Source organism: Larus michahellis, chromosome 5 (genome assembly GCF_964199755.1).
Source record: "Larus michahellis chromosome 5, bLarMic1.1, whole genome shotgun sequence".
Lineage (NCBI taxonomy): Eukaryota > Metazoa > Chordata > Aves > Charadriiformes > Laridae > Larus > Larus michahellis.
In genome coordinates this window covers 59036082-59054753 of record NC_133900.1, presented here as the reverse complement: position 1 = coordinate 59054753, position 18672 = coordinate 59036082, and the positions used below count along the sequence as shown (strand labels likewise).

Here is an 18672-nt window from a genome sequence, read left to right as displayed (position 1 = left end):
TATACCCTTTATGTTAAAGCACAAGTCAGTGATTAAGTAAAAGTGATTTGGACAAGGCAAACAAATTTCAGCAATGTCTGGTGCAGACATGGCCATACGGGGATCTCCAAAGCAGAAGGCTGCAGACACGACACAGAACTTATCAAAGTCTCTGGCCTTTTGAGCAAGAGAGCTGGAAGCCAGGCAAGATACCCTGTCTGAACAGCACTGAGACATGATGGATTTATCTATTACCTTGTACACAGTTCAAGCTTTCACAAAAAGCTGTACGTCATATAGAATACATCAGGCTTGCATCCAATGGTATTAGTCCCAAAAACGTAACTTCTGAATTATTTCCTTTGCTGGGAAGCATTGCACTCATTTCTAGTGGTTGGTTAATCGTTAGAGTCAATTCTGTTGTTAGTGGCTGAAAAACTAAATCCTTGGGGAATAACTTACCAGCTCATTCGTTCAATAAAGACAGCCATCTAGGCAGTATTTAATGGAGAATGAAAAAAAAAAAAAATATATCTGCATACTCTTTTCCTTAGGGCCAAATTCTGTGCTCTGAGAGAATACTTTTGAAGAGAATGAAAGCAGAGCTAGGGCCAGATCATGGCAGGAGATCAAAGTGCTGAAACAGCTTTAGTCAGCATCTTTAAGTAGCACAGAAGGTTGGAAAAGAGGAATTCAATTTATTTATATAGTAACAAGCCTCCTCAGGGAGAAAGGGAGGCCAAGAGCCTCTATTTTTTATGACGTCAGATACGTCTGACTTGACCTTATCTCCATCATCCTTTTTGAGTTGCCTTGTTCGTAAATATTCCAATACTGTTATTCTACATAAAACAATATTTTATTATTTTCTTCTGGCCTTCAGGAAGCAGTTTAAATACATTTGCATAAAAAAGAGAAGTTTTTGCCACGTTAACATGTAAATGCAGAAACATCTAAGATAAATCCAGAATTTTCTTTTCAAAGACACGTAAAGACCGGAATCAGGCCAGCAAGAAGACAACAAAACAGAGTTAAATGCCCACAGTGTAAATCTCAAGTCTCAAAAGGAAAAAAAAAAAAACACCAACAAAAAAACCCCACAAACCCAAACCAAAAACGCAATTTAAAATTCAAAAGTTATCCAGGTAAGTTTTCTACATTTAAAAGTGTGTTTAGTTTTAGCAGATCGATTCAGTCCACAATACCAACTCATTTAAAAGAGAAGTTCTTAAATTATGGAAATCTCGTCATCAAGATTAACGGTTGTATTTAAATTTTTTGGTAAATTTGGAAATAGAAAGTATCTTAATAATATTATTGGCCAGGTGATCTCTCTATATAAAAGGAACAGTGTTTAAAAAAGTTTTGAGAGAAGGATAAACATAGATCTAGAACCTTCAAATTGCAGCAATAATAGCATACATAATAAAAATAGTATAGTAATGTAACAATATACACTTTTTAAAGTGGATGTTTCAGTGGCATAGCATACCAGTGAGATTAAAAAAAAAGACTAATTGGCAATAAGTGTTGCAGAAGCTATGGCAAATTTGAAACATTAATTATGCCAGTCACCAGAAATTGTTGAGTGCTACTCACAACGAATTACCAGCAACCACTGGAAACCTACAACCCAATAAGCCTTCAGTAATCTTCCTATAGCTTCTTAAAAGATATGGTAATACAAAAATAACTTAAAATAATTGGATACTTAATTTCTCATTTCCAGTAACTGCTGAGCCAAATCTACTTCTAAAGGCAGGGCGGGAAGGATAAAGAGGGGAAGCTGTTGCTGTGGAAATGTATCTGTAATCTACAAACAAACAGAGCATAAACCACACTTGTTCAAATTCATTCAGAACTCAAAATATATCATGCATGCCAAAAACTCCTCAAAGAATCAAAACTATTATAGAAATGGTTGGAAAGATGAGCTGATGTTTGATAAATTACTGATTTTACTCAATGTAATAAAGTCACCAACACGCTTGCATCCTGTCGTTATAGCAGTACATGCTAAATAAAGAAAATTGGTTCAGTTATGTGCTTTATTATATAACGGCTCTCTAGACAAAAGTTCAGTGTTATAAAAATGAAAGCTTTATTTCTGTTTACATGGCAATGACTTGCAACACTTGTCAACACTTCCCAAATAGTTAGGAAAGGCCAGAAAGTATCCATGTTTGTTTGCTTGGGGTTTTTAATTACAAATTTAAATACATGGAATCTTCGGTCAAAATGTTGTTTCTCACACATTATTCCACCATGTCAGGTAGCATTGTATCTTGAAAGTGTTGTATCTAAATCTAAAGGTAAGAGAGTAAACACTGATGCCAACCTCCACCCTTTCCTTTAGATTAACAGAACAGGCAAAGCACTCAGATTATCAGAGATTTTATCCAGATCTGTTCATATGGGACATTTTAGTCCATTTTAACTCGTAAACAGAGTGCATTACTTGCAGAAGGTTTAAAGAGATATATTACTAAAGTGGACAGATATTTTAGATTTCTTCTCGGAAAGCAGAACATCCGAGGGCAATTCCTCTGACAATTGGGGTAATGTCATGTACAGTCCATACGTGCAGAGTCTGTGGACCACAGGAGCAGGATGAGGGGATCTCAAAAGAACTTCTTTTTCTGTAGAAGAGCAGTACTAACCCTTCCTCCACACCTCAAATAGCCACAGGCAGGGTGCAACTCTAGTCTTCAGAGGAGAAGAATAAGATAAACAATGATCACATCCTTAGCATGTGGCAACAGCAAAGTAGTTTCCCCGAATATTTCAGAAGCCCTCCCTATATCCTTGTACAGACTTTTTGCAAACAAGGCTTTTTGGTTTTAGAATGACTAAGCATAAAACATAGTAGATAGTGATAAAAATGACCCAAATAAAAGGCAATTCCTTTGGGAATACAGTGTTGAGCACATCTGTGAGTTCTCTGCAGTAGTTGCTAGAAATTTTGCTTGGCAAATGCTTTGTAACAGGAACGTACATTACCATTGGCTTGTTGTCAGCAGTTATTCTAATCGACAGTTGGAGGAGGGAAGGAACGGCTTCCTTCTTATCGCCAAATGTTCAAGTATTAAAAAGCATACTTCTTTTCAAAAATCCATGACATTTTACTACAGTACCTTGTTTTCCAGTCTAAAGCTTTATATCCGTAATATTCATTTGATTTATAATTTGTCAGTAAGACATATATTTGTCAGGCATACAAATTACATGCAAGAAGATTGCATCTTACCATTCTTGCCTCTAGTCTTTGATTTCTAAAAATGTGATATTTGCTTTGGTACCAGATTCCCTGGGATGTGCAGCAGAGCAATGAATTTATTTACTCATAAGTAAAAGCAGCACAGATGCAGCCCTTCATGAACGGGACTTGACATGTCAACAGCTAGAACCTGTCAGCAGCAAACGCTTTGTATCCCACATACATCACGCGCTCTCTCCTTTACCCATTCAGTTTCCACCTAATACACCATATTACAACAGAAAATCCGACAGCTTTCTGTTTTGGAATCCCCATAACAAATCACTCCTTGGAATTCATTTAAACTTGTGCCAGCAATGGTAGACTACCAAAAATAGGTCAACAATTGAAGTTTATTTCTGTGTTGTTCTGCATTGCCTTACTGCAGATTACTATGCCACAATTCCCTGATGAAAAGCCTCATAATGGCTGGCAGGCAGCACATCATGCAACAGTGCTTTCATAGGAATTGATATCATTCCTGCCACCTTGTTGTTTTAATTGGATTGCAAATGCAAAGAAAAGTCGTACTATACCTCTATTTTCTGAAGTAAGATAGGGATTCCTAAGCGGGTGTTTCAGAAGAATGTGAATGTGACTTGCTTGTACAGTTGATTTAACACCATAAAACACACTTGGAAAGTAAGTTAATTACAGTATTTCCTAAATTTTATGTGACAAATATTGTGTGCAAACTGCGGGACACAGTTTCTTTTGTGTGCAAAAGTAGGCAAATCTATCTTATCTACGTTATATAGTGCTTATGTGAAGCATAATGCTTATGCTTTATGTAATACAGTTATACAAAGAATTTCTCTGTAACTAAGATGACTGGGATGAAGTGGTAATTGTGTGGGGGAGAGTTATCCATGTGAAATTATCTCCTTAAAGACTACCAATAATGCACTAATAATTGATGTTATGAATGATATTCTGTGTTCATTAAATATCAAGTATATCAATCCCCCACGTATTTTCTTTTAAAGCAGATTCAACAAGCTTTCAGTCAGCATGGCCAGAGACTGCACAACCTCATTCGCACTAAGAATCAGCCCTTTTTTACTTTAAATAAATAAATAAGTATAATAAAACATTCAACATAAAATGTTTTCCCTGACTCAGATTTCCTTGCTGGAGGCTGTGACTGGTGACACTCTCAGCCTGTTTACACAAGTTTGTGGGCTCTTTTTGTTCCCAAGTCTGTCAAAGGAGCCACCCTGCTTCCCGGAGGCTCTCCCCTCCAAGACCCCTTCTCTCACACCAAATCAGCTTCTAGATAAGTTCCATACAGCTAACAGGTCTTAGGCTTCTCAGACCTTACAGAAATAGATGATCCTTTTACGTGTATAACATTAATGTTCGTGTTATCATAAGATTTATATAAATGCAAGAGAGACAGGAATGTCAAAGTATTATACAACCATCCATACTACATCATCTATAGTAAAGGATAAAATCGGGGAGCTTAGCGCTTCAGTAGGGGCAGTATTGAGTGCATTAAGAAACTTATCGGAATATTCTTTCCTTTACACTGTCTTAAAGACCAGTGACTTTACTCAAGAACTTTTAAGAGCAAATTAATGCATTTTGACACACTTGCTATACAGTATTTTCTGCCTGATAAACAGATCCAGGGGGAGTTTCCAGCCACGCATAGGCTTCAAAAACAGTTCAGTGCAACTCTAATTGCTTGGCTTAATGACTTTTGTTCTGTCTGCTTGGTGCTGCACCAGTAGGGAGTTCAGCCCACACAGACTCTATGGTCTCACCCCTTGAATGGGATGAGAACATGACGCTGCTCTCTGTTGGCAGGAGTTTGCTTCCAGTTCCGTTTCAAGATGCTGAGGATCATTTTTTGTGCCCTGGACTGACCCAGCAATTGAAGCTGTTTTATCTTGCTCTTATACAGCTTACTCAAAGACATAGTCTGGATCAATGAAGGTTTACAAGGCTATTTTTCCTCCCCTCTCCCCCACACAGCGTTCAATACTGCATTATCAAAGTGACCAAGATTACTGGTGTAAGTTCGCCAATTAGACTTGCCCTCAAAGGGAATATAAGCTTACCCATGGACTAACTCTCTTCCTCGCTATTTCAGATATTATAGAGTCTGCAGTTTTAAAGCCTGAACAAGGACTCTTCATACATCTGTCACTGATAAGGTAATTACATGTATTTGTATGTCCAAAGTCCTTCACACGATGGAAAAATCAAAGGCGTCGGCTTACAAAAAATCCTCCTATTTTTCCAGTGGTGCTTCTTAGGGCCTAGTGTTTGTTAAACTTAAGTCTAATGCAAGATTTATTAGGCTATTCAGGCCTTTTAGATTCTCTCGCATATGGCTTATTTGCTATTTTGCCTCAGCAGTTCATGCAGTATATAAATATGTATGACCTTCATTTAGCATTTATATGGATATGAGCAAGTACATACAGGTGGCCCTGTACGGAAACAACTGGATTCCTAAGCCTGAACAACCTGAAGTCTGTTTCTTATATCTTAACCCTGAAAAACCCTTACGCAAAGGCTAGAATTTACTCAGTTAGCTTCATCGACTCAGATATAATTAATTAAGAAGTAAGAAATTTTCACGTCAGCGTTTAGCATGAGTTTGGAAACAGTCACATGTGACAAATAAGAACATTTGCTTTAAATTGCCTTGCATACTCATAAGAAATCTGCACTGTGTCACAACAGTGATACTTCATGGTATGAGTTTTATTTTTCAGAGGTTTTGACAAACTATTGAAAAAAAATTTTCTTGCAGCTCTACGGCAGTCTTTCCCTTTAAAAGTCAAATCCTTACAGGTACCAGCAGTCTTAAAATATGTTGTTTAATAAGAGAAAATTTGGAATTAGTACATTTAACCTTTAAGCCAAAACGAGAGCCAAGTGCTATGCCAAGGATCTTTGCCAGCTGGAAGCTGGTATCATGTGAACAACTGGAAAATTATAAGCTTACGCTTTACAATGCTACAAAGATCTTGCAGGATCACATAGTATTTCCCGTAAACTCTTCCAGTAATTTGAGACAAATTCCTGGAAGGATAGTAGCTATCTGAAACAGGTCAAAGATTTGGAAAGCTATAATATATTCTGTCTGAACAGGACAAAATTATCTGTGAAGAGGGGGTAGATAGGATTTCAAAGACCCATTTCAGAGGCAGTCCACCATAATGCTACCATCTCTTTCCAATTCCATAAGACATATATTCCTAAGCATAGTCATGTATGCATACACAAGGTCTTACCTACTCAAATCACAAGTAACATTAAGTTGAGAGAAATTTTTAAATTTCAGCACTAGTTTTTATTTTTATTATTGCTTTTTAAAACACAGCCCTCTTAATAACTTTGAATCAGTGTTGCTGGATCAACTAGCATATACTCTAAAATGAGGGAAGCCAAAGATAAAGTCGTTCAGCATCCTACTTATAATCTAGTTATCAACCCTCCATCCCAGTTCCCTCCTTTCTGTCCCTCCACACATAGATCTTCCTTTTTATTACCAACACACAGTGCCTATCATAAGGCTAGTAAAACATGAAACAAAAGAAATCATTTACATAAAATTTGTTTCACAGAACTCTTCATCCAAGAATAACTACACAGGTCATTCCTATTACTTCTCCCTTGCAGACCGCGTACGCCAAGGGAAGAGGTTTACTCAAGGTCACCCAGTGAGTCAGCAACAACCTGTACAAAGGACTCGGGGCAGCCAAGGCGCCTGTGCTTGGGCTGCAGCTCAGCGCTTAACCCTGCCTCCCAGGGAAACCTGCGTCTTCTATGCCTAACAGCATCAATTAACTGCGTTAAGAGACGAATTGAGCAACCTCTTTGCTGTTCAGTTTGCAGTATATTATTAGTAAACGCTTCAATTCTAACAGCGAAGTTACAAGTATCTACGTTTCCCAGAGTTACATAGCAGCTATGAAGAGCACAGACCTTGCGTGCTCAATAAAGACTTCATAACAATTGTAAAAATGACACATGTACGTACATCTGCAAATTCTGTGTTCCTCAGTGTTCTCCTGCAGGTTTCTACAAAGACTTAAAATTTAATAAATACCAGAATCCAGCTAGCATATTATTCCACCTCCACATAAAAGTGAGATTTTTCTACTCAGAGAAAGCATGTTAGAGTGATTCGCAGGAGGAGATGACAGAAGTTTCATTCTCCCAGAAACCTCAGCAAGTCCAATTAAACAAAGACAAGGGTAACAGTTTGAAACAGGCACTGCTTGATACAAAGACATCACTATCTTTCAGTAAAGGACTTCACGCTAGTTTTACATGAACAAAGCGCTGCTTCCAATTAAAATCACAGTAATGGGGGATGGGAGAAGAAATCAATCCAAACACTCCTCAGGTACTTGTCTTTACAGAACAATTACGCAGCGATGGAGTGACATCCCTCTCCAGCCATTTTGCTACAAGCACCATAAGGAGGAGTGCTGTAGAGGTATAGTAAAACGTAAGCATGCTGGTTGTTAAATTCTAGTTCTCTGTTAATTCCAGTCCTGTTATTTACCAGACTGAATTCTCCAGGTGTCTCTACCATGAGGATTTCATGTCTGACAGTGGCATGGTTCACAACAGATCGTATAGAATTTTACAATTACTGAAAATGCATCTACAAGTCAAAAGGCATTTAGGCATCCAGAGATGCAAAGAGCTAGTGATATTTCTTAAAACAGGCAATCAATATATGTTGATAAGTGCAACTTATCTACCATAGATTTTTCAGTCCCCGAGACTGAACACTACAAGGCCTGTTTCAGTTACTGCTTTGCACAGGAAGAGTAAAGGCTTTGAAATTTTTCGTTCTGCCTGAATTCAATAGCAGCCCTAAAGCCACACCTCACATGCATAAAAGAAAAGTCTAAGACTATTATATACCAAAGCTACAAACTCAATACAGGGTTGGGTTTTTTTTCATATACTGGATTATATTCTCCCTCTGCCCCATCTCCTCTCCCAACTTCATGTTCTACAGAGCTCGCTCTCTCTTTCATGTTCTACAGTTCTCTTTCCCACTGGAGACAAATACCTCATCACTTCTTTCTATCCTCCTCATCACATTAATATCCTTTGGATGCCATGATTACTAAATACCTTTTCTTCTACAGATGTTCTGGCTGATATATATCGAATTAAAGTCAGAACAAGTCTTCTTAGCTCAGAACAAGCTGGCCTTTGAAGATTGCTTCTTGTGTTTCAGACCTGATTAGAAGACTGCATGCCCAAGACATTGTCTAACTCTTCCACTGACATCAGCTGGTTTTAACAAAAGCTGGGTGAGTGCCCCTGCCTGCAAATATTGCCTTGCTGGTTTAAAGAGTCACTGTCCTTTCTTGAGCAGTAAATTAATCTCATTCCACTACGTAAATAATTTAAAAGTAGAAACACACCACAAAACCTGGTGTCTGAAATCCTTTTTCCTTCCTCTCCTCACACATTTTTATCCTATCTATCTATAAACTTACATACACACAGTGACACATATGCTATACACCAAAGCAGGAAGCTGTCATTAAATGCTGTTCAGAAATGGCTACAGATTTGGCAGGAAAAGTCTTTTTCTGGGATGCCCCAGACACATGGACCCCACCAAAGCATTATGTTGGTGTTCACAAAGGTCCGGAGGAACCTGAGCTGGAACGTGCAATATCCCAGCAAAACAGCCACGCTCCATAGTGGTGACATGGGGAGGAGCCAGCCTGAGGGACACAGAGCACAGGGGACATACCCTGAGCAGGGTGGGGTTTCCTACGTTTGTTACGCTCCCTTTGGCATTTCAGAGATGTGTTCATATAAACATGCAGAATACCCATCTTTCAGGAACACGAGTGTGGGGACCAGGCACAGACACAAATTTGCTCCTAACACTTTCACAAGAGTTCTTCACAGCTCTCATCATCATGACATATGCTGAGCTTAAAATCCTTGCTGGCCTGTCAGCAGTAACATAGCTCAGGTCATTTTACTTGTCCAGTTCACAATAAAGTTCAAGCTCAGCAGCCTTAACTGCAGCTCATTGCTTTTCTCTCACCTCCACACCTGTGCAGAGTGAACCATCACCTTTCTTCTGCTGGTTCGCTCTCATACACACACACACCCCCTATTTTTTTTTTAAATGTCCTACTAAATTTGCCGGAAAAAAAAAAAAGTAAACCCACTTCCAGGGGAAGTGTAAACTTGCTTTAAATTTGTTTGCTCTATAACACTTTAATTTTGAAATTAATATTCCACTAACATAATGTCAGGAAATATCAAGTCAAATTCGTTGCAATGCCAAATACATTGTAGCAAATGTTTTTTATTCACAATTCAGCTAAGATGGTTTATCTCAAATCAAATTATCTGCAATACTAACTATGACCTGATCTCTTTTCCTGACAGTTAAAAGTATTTATTTATTTTTCTCTTTCTTTATAGCATCATCGTTAATACAAAGCATGAAATAATGAGCTTTAAAAATATAATTCTACATTGCATTGATATCTATAACTTGAATGCTGAACAGAAGTGTTCTGAAAAATTCTTTGGTTTCAGGTTGGTTTGTCATTTTTTTTAGTTTGGTTTTCCCACCTTTGATAAATCACTTGGCTTTATACCACCCTTTTTTCTTTTTACTGTGTATTTATATAAACACCTCCCAGTAAATAAAATTTCAGATGAAATAGACTGCTGCTTGAGTCAGCAAAGATATACTAGAAAAAGAGAACTAACATATGCAAGCCACTGCATCAAAGTATCCATATTTATTAGGGACAATGAAACAATAAAGTCAAAGAAAGTGCAACCATCAGCAGAAGTGCACGTTACTGATAAAATATATTGAAGAAGCCATGTAAAAGGGATGCAGTTCTTTCTTAGATACAATTCAGCGGTCTTATACTTAGTCCTTTTATATACAGCAATAGTTTATATATACCTTTATCTTTCATATATATATACATAAAAATGTATATAAAGTATACCTATACATGCATCCAAGATAAAAAAATTTTGACCAACGTGGCAGTTCTTATGCTGCTTCTCTCTAAACCAGGAAAACAACATTTTATGTCGTGTCATTTAGAAGTCCTTAAAGGAGTTAAAATGGATAGGTGTATACGTTGAACTTGTATTTTTGGCGCAGATTTCCTTTGTTAAAAGGTAAGCCTAGAGAGGACTAATGCTGTGGACATTACCATTTATGTGCTATTCACCGTTACAGTGCTAATCACCACCCTCTGTGCCTGTCACCTAATAGGTCAGGGTGTTGAGTTTGTTCTTTTTGGTTCAGCACAGCCCAAAGACTTAAGTAAGCCATTCACTAGGTTGCATGTATCCATTATAAATTAAAATCTAGCAGACATTACAATTCTTGATTTCCATGTGTATCACCTTGAGCAAACCTGCACTAAATTTCTTCTGTCCTCACACAGACAGCATTCCCCTAGAAGCATTTTAAAATCTTTGTGGGATTCTTCACAATATTCTTTAACTATGGCAATTTATTTGCTAAAAGCATAACAGCTGTTGTAAAACAAACAAAATTCAATTAAATTTTATACTGGAACGCTGCTAAGCTTGAAATGTTATTGTATTTCAAATGTGATGGCTTCAAAGTTAATTAATTTCAGACCACTGAACACTTAACACAAAGGAGAAAGTTTTTTAAAAAATAACTTAAATAAGGTTTACTGGATACCATATGCATGACTTAGCCACGTAATTACCATCAATTTTTAAATACCAAGCCAAGCAGTAACATTTGGGAAAAAAATAAAATTTATCTATAGGATAATTGATATTCATTGGTATTATTTCACCCAGAAGGTAACAGAAAGTAAGTCATCATTTTATCCCATGAGATCCTCTGGCTGCTGTACTGAATTAGGATAAAATGTCCCTTCCCTTTTGGTTTTGATGTTTATAAAATATGACTTAGAGTTGCTATAAGCAAGTGATCAGCATGTTTGCAGAGGGAGGAGAACATGATTTACGCACATAGAACTATATTCTTTTATACATACGCTATGTGTTTACTCTAAGCTCCATGTAACTTGGCAATTGTGTTTGGAAATTTTACTGCAATCTGCTCTGATTCCAAAGGCTGGAGGCATGGAATAAAAGGGAAGTCATCTTCAGCCACTCTTTGGAAATGTGTTGTAACCTGAAGAATATCTCCATCATTTATGTTAAAAAGCAGAGTAATTACTGTTACATCATCCCAGTAAGAAATCGTTGGAATTGAGAAAAGTGATTACTGGGTTTTCAGACCTGAGGCCCTGATTCAAGAGGAGCAGCACAGATTTCTAAGATAATAAGACAGTGTTGATCCATAGGAATCCACGTGAAGAGTTGATACATAATATTCTATTCTTATATACACTAAAAATATATTTATGTAACATATTATATTTATAGTCTTCTTTTTTTTTTTTTAATAGTTGATGGTCTCCAAAATGAGTCCAGGATTAAAACAACATGAACAATTTAGTTTTGACAAAAAGCAGAAGTAGCTACAAGAACTTTTATTCAACTCAAATCTTGTCTAAACTAGAAAGGCAGGATAACTGGTTAAAAAACAGTTGTGCCCTGACCTGGCTCCTCCTTATTACTATTTCCAGTTTTATTGGATTTTATCCTAATCAAGAAATTTAATTTAAGTCTGATCTACACGGCAAATGATAACTGTATTAAGCATAGCAGCTTGCTGGCTTTGTTGGATCATTAGCGCCTCTCAGTGAGTGTCACCTGCAGGACGTCGCTCTCTTGGGCAAACGTGTGCTTCTGAGCCTCAGCTGTGTCGCCACGGGAGCCATCCAGCTAAGCGAGCTCTCCCAATGCCCTCTGCCTAACCCAGAAATCACAACCCATTTCTCAGAGCACCACACAATTTAGTAGCATTTATTAGAGGATTCAGGTAGCTATAAATTAATAAAAAACACCTAGCAAAGGCACATAAACATATTTTTCATTAGTCGTAACACCGGCTTTCAGATTTCTTAGCTAATTGCCAGTAAGCCAGAAGACACCAGCTTCAAATTCCCTTTAAAGAAAGTTGAAATAAAACCTTGCATCTATATGTAATTATCTATTTCATTTGAGAACATGGTGTATTATATGCAATAAAACACTTTATCTGCAGAACTTCTTCAATAGTAAAAAAAGATGAGTTTGAAATGCCAAAGCCTAGAATTATGTCTAGAAAAATTTTACCACGTGAGCTTCAAGAAGGGATTCTTATGTTACCACCCACAATTAACAAAAAGACATATATAATTAAGAAGAAAATTTGATATGGACAGTAAGAGCATAAATAAAGCAGATGAGTTATCACTTGCAATATCTTAAAGTCACACATACCCAGAAGTGCCTTTAGGAACTTAACAATATACTGTGCATCTGTCTCAAAAAGCAGACAAGCTAGTGCCTGAAGTATACCACATCTCTAGGATCTACAAGATAGTAACAGATAAAATTGAAATTAGGTGGTGATAAGGAAGTTGGATAAAGTCTCCTGTCTCCAAAATGAACATCTGTAGTACTACCATTAGCTATCTGCAGTTACAAGTCAACCCTGTCATACTGCTGCAAACAGGCGAAATGCATCTGGTGTATTCAAGCACCAGCCCCACACATGAGGTGATTCCCTTCATTACCTTCAGTCTAGAGTACTGCATCCAATTTTGTGCAGAAATTGGTCATTTGTGACGTCTAGATGGAAGCCACAAGAAACAGCCTAAAAGGCATGGCTGAAAAGAATTGGGATTGTTAACCTTGAATAAAACAGAGATGTGATGAGTGCTATCTGTGAAAAGTTGTTGCCAAGAGAAAGAGGAATAAACTGGGTTAACTGTAAAGCAGATGATAAAGGATTAAGAGTTAGGGCAGATACTGTGAGGGAGAGGGAAGGATCCAGTAAGATTGACTAACCAGAGAGATAGATAACCTAGAAAGATCTATCAAGTCTTTCTGAGAAGTCATCTCCATCAGGCAGGCAATTAAGAGGAAGTTGAACAAATGTATGTCAGTAGTGCTTTATGCATCCATCCTACTCTTAAGAAGGACAAGTAATGTCCAATTACATTTTTTATTCCTTTACGGATTTTTTTTTGGGGCGGGGGAAGAGGGTATGCATAGATAAATTTATCTCTGTGTTGCATGGCAATTCTGTAAGAGTATTTCTTAAATGTCTTTCCACTAATTTAAGGGTCACTTAAATGCCAGGCTAAGATAATGTGATTGTTTAGAGGAGTCTCAAGGCATTTTGAAAGGGCAATGATCTAACGTTCACTGCACTTGCCTTATCAATCACCGTACTCACAGTGGGTTTTTTGTGCGTGCTTTAAACGCAGCACTGCACAGTGGGGCTTCTCTCTTTTTAAGGACAGAAATCAGACAGGGTACCAAGTTCCAATCTAAACCACACATGCTCTCCTCAGAGATTTTAACAGACTAGCTTATAACCAAATGCCTTCAATCATCTGTTTTCATACAAGCAAAACATGACTTGGGCTTGCACACCTACACAAGAAATAAAATCTTGGTTCTATAAAACAAGCAAGCCAGAAAATATTCATTGAATTCAGTGTGTTACGAACCTCTCAGAAACCAAACACCCCAAACAACTACAAATCCATATTTTTTCCATGGGCTGTTTTTAATAATTTCTGACTATAACCTCATATTCATCAAGAATTAGAAAGAAAATGAAAGTCATTACATATCTCAGATCTACAGAGATAAATTTTCAGTCAGAATTTAAATGTGACCCCTGAAGCGATGGTCAAATTCAGTATGTTTTCCTATCCTTGTATATGCTTTGTAAATTTTATTAATATGTAAATGACAGAACTCCAGAACAATCAAAAAATACTTATTTATAGTTTGATGAGCTGCAAATCAAGATTCAAACAGCATGGGCAGAGCAACAGCACCAAGGATTTAACTCACTACATTCTGAACACAGCTTTACATGACATACCAAACACATGCAAACAGATGTGCTCACAGATCCTGGCACATTTTTAAGGAACAACTAAGTAAGAATAACCAATTGCGGGGGGGGATGTTTGCCTTTTTTTCCCCCTTCACATTTTTTAATTCTAGTTTTTCTGGCAGTACACCTTGCTCTGATACAGGACACTAACAGGTGCTATGACTATTCCATGCATTTTTCTTTTCCAGGATGACTTTGGTAAGGCTGAGCCCAGTCTTGATTACCCTTTGGTAATCGACCCAAAGTTCATAGTTGGTGTCAAGCAGGTTGGTGTTGAATATCTGTAGGGGGAAGCTACTAAGTGAAACCAACGTGTTGACAACACTGACTCTGTAACAAATACACTCTTTCTTCTTAAGCCATTGCCCTTCACAGGAATGGGCATAAAAAAAATAATAGTTATTCCACTGAATTTAAGAATGCAGTGAACATTATGTCAATGTTGTTCGCCTTCTTTTAGTATTTTTTGCTTGGATAACACTATTCCTGCCACATCAAGACAACTGCAGCGGGCAGATCAAGAAGAATGCTCCTTATTCTTAGTCTAGTATTTCAGTGTGAGGGTCTGGGTGGGAAGGAAAGAGTCTCACATTCACTATTATAGGACCAGCTTAATGGTTAAAAATGAAAAGGCAATTTTAATTTTTTTAGTCTTACTAGTGTTACCATGCTTGAAGAGCAATGACAGTTAACCATGTGCAGCATTGCTGGAGAGATTTTCTGGTTATCCAGGTGATAGGACAGCAGGATAGCTTAGCTTGCTACAAAAAGCATCTGCCTTATCATGCCAAATCTTAAATGATGGTGAACCTTTTTGCACAAGTACCAGCAGTGATTTTTTGCTATGTGCTCAAGGACAATACAGACAATCTTCTTTTTGAGCATCAGTTCATTACAGATAAATAACTGATCAGTTTTCTACTGACTTCTCTGCAATTGTTCAGGCTTGTCAGCAGGATAACTTCTGATAAGAAAAAAAAACAAAAATAAGACATACACAATGTGTTTTAATTTAACTGTCATTGCTCTGAAAGTGGCAAACATACATTGGCTGAACCCAAAATATAAATGCTGCATTGGTTCAACTAACTGTAAACTTCTACAGTCCTATGACAGTAGCTTGGATGCAGCAAAACACAGAACACAAACTCCTGTTCACTACAAAAGAGTTGAGAATACTCAAGACTTCCCAAAAGCAAATCCTTCAGTGCCCGCAACTGACTTGACATGTTGAGACACAGCACGTTTCTTTGACATATCTGCCTTTATAAAATGCATTTTAAAAGTGGATTAAGGACTTCAAAATTGTTGGTACTTTCACATGTCATGCATTTTTTATCATGATAAAAAATGCAAACAATATAAAGATGCCATTTTAAGATCCGATTTTGCTTTGTACACTGACTGACATAATAAGATTAATATCTGCTTAGCACTTTCTATGCTTCCTGTATATCAGTATTATTTACTGAGATAGAAGAAAATACTGAATTCCAAACAGTTATTTGCACATTTTACTGACAGCTTGAGTGTGGCATTATATATCAGTCAGGTCACCATGTTGATTTCCTTGTAATGTTTTATTATGTATTGCTCTGTTTTACAGGAATATGTTATGATCACGCTCCACTTTTGCACCGATAAATGGATCTTTGTTAAGGAAGCCCATACTGGAAAATGTTAATCAAAGAACACGTTTCTCTCTATTAATATACACAAGGGAGAGAGGGAGATTTTGAGACACACTTGGGAATCAGACACCCAGCTGAAAAGAACCAGGTAATTAATTCAGTCTTTAAAGCTATCTCCCCATTTATAAGAAGCATCATACAAGCTAAGCTCCTGATCTTGTGTGCAACAAGAATCTATCATCAATCACATGCAAAAGAAATCTGAGTATTTACTACTGACATTAACACTTCCTCACTGCTCAGAGCTAAGATTTTGGTCAATAAAGCGTCTGCATTTGGACATTAATATAACTTAGATATGGAGTAGTCAGACAAATTCTATGTTGGCAGCACTTTAGTCTTCATTGGAGTCTCTAAACTGCAGAGACCAAAAATAAATAAATAAGCAAGCAAGCTCTGCTATTTTCTTGTGCGGAGAGAATGGTAGAAACCTGTATCACCCCTACAGAGACCACAGCAATCAAAACATTTTTGCACTAATAGAAAAGGTTAACAGAATACACACATGCAAAAATAAAATGCCCACAATCTGTCATTCACAAAATATTCCTCAATCTGCAAGACAGTCACACGTTAGTTGCAACTGCAGTACAGGCATCCAATAACCTACCAATTCCTTTATTTTCTCTCTCTTGACACTGTATTTTTAACACAAGCAAGAATAGGCTTTTAGATTCTTAATCTGAAGAAATCCAAAATCAGACTCATAAATCATCTGGAATATTGAATGAAATTCCAGCCATACCACTTGAAACATTAGGGCATGACTAGAAACGCCTCAAAGAAGTAAGATCTACCATATGCTTCCTGATATTCAGTTGTCAACAAATCATGAGCACATAAAGAATGGTGCTGTCAAAACGGCAAGTATGGCAGTCAAAGGGCACAGCTGTATTTTCATACTGAATATTTAGATTGTATAGTAAAGACTTTTTAAAAATATGCAATGGATGGTGCACAGCATTGTTTTTTCATAACTATAATCTCACGTAAGGAAGCTTTCTGACATGAAGCTGTAAATTAAATTACAATTTTCAAATTATAAGATAGAAATTAATTTGAAGAAAGGAATCTTCATTAAGACATCCTAAAAATCAGTAGTCATACATTAAAGCCTAAGGGCTGTGAACTTAAGGAAATTATCTCACATCAACTTCCACAGTAATGTTAATAGATGAAAAAAAAAGTGACACCATAGGATCTGCAATGCCTATTAATTAAAAAAAAAAAAAAAAGGTTTTGAAGTGCTTAGTGCTTCAGAAAGCAAAGTACGTAGAGTCTAAAGGATTACCTTCCTTCCACTAGCCTTGGCCAAACAAAACATTACATCTTCACTACAAAGACAAAACCTAAAGAGATACATAACAGGAATTAAAAAAAAAAATAAATATAACCAACCAAAAAAAAAAAAGTGAACGACAAAACAAATGTAATCTTAAATATTTTTTTCAGATATGAACAGCTTGTAAGTCATTGCTGTCTGTATAATCACGTGCCAGAAGTCTTATTGCATTACTTCCACTTAACTTAAAGGATAGAAAGAAATGACCAACATTCACTGAGAGTCATCACACAAGTAAGACCCTCTAGATTTTCTCTGTTGTAACAGATGAGTCGGATGAATTCAAGTTAGGATACTATATCTAAAAAATTCTAGCAAAATCTGTGTAATATCTGAGTAGCAGTCTGGTCAATCAAACTGTTGGCCCAAACATGAGCATTTAATGGACTTGTGAAGAATTCTTCTTAAACATAAACCTTGGTAAACTTCATTGTAGGTGGGAGAACCAGACTTCTTTCTTCTGCATGTATTTTTTCTAAGTTACTCACAGATTCACCATCCGTATTGTTTATACAATATGCAGTACTAGACAACAGCACAGGCTGTTGAAGAACTTAAGCATAACCATACTAGCTCAGACCAAGATCATCTAGTCTAGCATACTGTCTCTGACACTAACTGGGTACTAATCCAACAGCAGATGTCTTGAGATAAACATAAGAACAAAGCAAATGGGGCAGGGGGGGACGGAGGGGGGAGGAGGAAGGCAAAAAGTATGGAAGAGCTCCTGCGTAAGGAAAATTGAGTGTAGAGCTCTTCAGCTTAGAAGAGAGGCAGTTTGGAGGAGGATATTCATATAATGAAGACGGCGGTTAGTAATCAACTGGTCGATCTCTTCTTGAACAAAAACATAGTAGGATGCAGACTTAGGAAAAAACAGAAGATGGTGGCTCCTCAAAGAACAGGCAGAACAGTAATGAAAATAATTGAAGGGACCTGTTGCTCTGGAAATTGACATTGGTTGAGGGGGAAAATGGAAAAATTTTGGGGGAAAAATAATTCAGTGATGGTTGCTAAATACAGAGAAATCATATTCAGTACAGAAAACCACTGAGTTGCAAACAGTTGGAGGATGGAAGAGTAAGTGGGAAGTGTCTCATATTCTTGTCCTGCTTTTACTCTTACCTGTAACTCACCTTACTAATGCTTAGGATACTACATGCTGTGTTAGATAAAATGCAATATGATGTCATATGACACAGTATAACTTCTCAAATATTGCAAAAACATGTAAAAATGGGTCAGCTCAAGATTACAATGAGATCTGTAGTTAAGGTTTTTGACTCTTTCTCTGAAACTTTATGTTACTAGTCATTCTTTGAGATCAAGTATTAAACTAAGGATCCATGCATTAGAGCCACTACAAGAGTAGGCTTCCAGTGGTTTAGCTGCTAATTTTCAGTGCTTT

General features: G+C 37.1%; 1 protein-coding gene across 10 annotated transcripts in view; it reads right to left on the bottom strand.

Moving 5' to 3' along the window:
• The window catches only part of JAKMIP1 (janus kinase and microtubule interacting protein 1), a 162603-nt gene that overhangs the window by 109064 nt on the left and 34867 nt on the right, over positions 1-18672 (bottom strand). The window lies entirely within an intron of this gene.